General features: G+C 39.5%; 1 pseudogene; it reads right to left on the reverse strand.

The window, feature by feature from the left end:
- Positions 1-251: 251 nt before the first annotated feature.
- The window catches only part of LOC102849456, an 18,929-nt pseudogene continuing 16,871 nt past the window's right edge, over positions 252-2,309 (reverse strand).

Raw genomic sequence — 2,309 nt, forward strand, 5'->3', positions numbered from 1 at the left:
CACTTGTCATATTTTTAAGATATTACACATTTATTCTGATCACAAATCCAACCCAAGTGTGAATAAATAAATGTATAAATACTTACTCCTCATGTTCCTTTAAATAGGAAAAAAAGTACTAAATGTCTTCCCACAGCCTTTTTGGCCAGAATTGTCCCACCTGTGATTTTAAAAACAGACTGCAACTTGGTCTTCCAAAATCATTCTTGAACTACAGCTCGTTTGTTAACTCCAGGACATGAGTCTTAATCCTACTGATACTGATGATAGTCTCCAAAAGGTGAGGAAGGTAACTGGGTTGAAGGCAATTGGGAGGGATCTTCAGCAAACTGAGGACCATTGGGAAACTGTGCAGAAGCAAATCTTGTCAATAAGATACCAGCTCCTTCAATTAAAGCTAGAAGAATGCCACCCATTGCAGCTAACCCAACCATAGCCACTGGTCCATTTCTTGCGGCCAGTATAGCTCCTGTTAAGGCACCACTTACGATGGAGTTCCAGGGATCTTCTTTTCCTCTGATCTGAACCATACTTCAGTCAATCATGGAAAACAGACCTCCCCAAACAGCAAAGCTGCCTCCTAACTGTGGAACCCTAGTTTTAATACCTGTCAAACTCCCTCATAGTTTGTGGCTGACACCCACAGGAGAATTATGGAAACCTTTGATTGCTTGAAAGATGCCACCATTTATGGTGCCCATCATAAAGGCACCACCACAGTTATCCACGATTGGCCAGGAGCAAAGTTCTCATGCATATTCCTCCACCTTGATTCCACCTGCATGGCTGAACAGATGAGTTTTAGAAGGACATCTACCATGAATAAAGCAAAAGGTCATTACAAAGACAAGAAAGGAAAAACCAAAATGGATGTCAGAAGATACTCTGAAACTTGCTTCAGAACATAGTGAGGCCAAAAATAAAGGAAAGAAATGCTGAAATAAGAGAGGTGAAGAAGTTTCAAAGGGAAGCCCAGGAAGACAAGGCAAAATATTTTAACAGAATGTGCAACAAACTGGAGTTAGAAAACCAAAAAGAAGAACTCACTTGGCATTTCTCAAACTGAAAGAACTGAAGAACAAATGCAAGCCTTGAGTTGCAATACTGAAAGATTGCATGGCAAAATCTTCAGCACTGTTGGTGGGATTGTAAAATGGTGCAACCACTTTGGAAGGCAGTTTGGCGTTCCCTCAAACAGTTGAATATAGAAACTCCATATGACACAGCTATTCCACTACTAGGAATACCCACTAAGGAAATTAGAACTGAGACACAAATGGAGATTTGTATACCAATGTTCAAGGCAGCATTGCCAGAATTATGGAAACAACCCAAATGTGAATGGATTGAAAAAGTGTGATACATTCATACAATGGAATACTATGCAATGATTTTAAAAAATCGTATATCAGTTGGGAAAAATTGGAGAGCATTATGCTGAGTGAACTAACTCAGTCTCATAAGAACAAATACTGGAGAGCTCTGGTGGCCTAGTGGCAGGAAACTACACTGCAATCCCAGAAGTGCACGGTTCAAACCCACCAGATGCTCTGCTGAAGAAGGAGGAACAATCGCCTCCTGTACCAGTTAGATCCAATTTGATGGTACACACATTAAATAAATAAATAAATACATACATACATATACTGCCTAAGACCATTATTACGAAAATAGAAGGATAACTTGTAAACATGTATGGGAAAACAAAGGGGGAAAGGTTGGGAGTGGACAGATGAGGATAGATAGAGGCAAAACGAAAAGATTGCACAGTTTGGTGTGTGGAGGGAGAGAAAGAAGGAAATGGGAGGATCCAGGTCCAATGGTGGTTAATTTTATAAAACAAAATGCATGAGAATCATTGTATAAAACACAGTATGAATGAGGAATAGTGTGAAACACAATGGATACTAACTTAGTAAGCAAACAAAATAATAAAAAAAGAAGGTAGAAGGAACACAGAATCACTATACCAAAAATAACTGGTTGACACAGAAACATTTCAGGAATTCTCACATGATCAAGAGCCAATGGTAATGAAGGAAGAAGTACAAGCTAAACTGAACTCAAGAATTGATGGGATACTAACTGACATGTTCCAGCTAATATATGCAGCCCTAGATGTGCTCACACACCTGTGACACAAATTTAGAAGACAGCTCTTTGGCCAACTGACTAGAAGGGATCCATGTCTGTTCCCCTTCCAAAAAGAAGGGATTCAACTCCAAGGCAACCAAAATATGACTTTGAGTCTATCCCACCTGAATTTCAGAACCATCTCAGGAACAGATTTGAGGCTTTGAACACTAATG

This window comes from Elephantulus edwardii, unplaced genomic scaffold, assembly GCF_000299155.1.
Source record: "Elephantulus edwardii isolate Elephantulus edwardi_28Jun2011 unplaced genomic scaffold, EleEdw1.0 scaffold00297, whole genome shotgun sequence".
Lineage (NCBI taxonomy): Eukaryota > Metazoa > Chordata > Mammalia > Macroscelidea > Macroscelididae > Elephantulus > Elephantulus edwardii.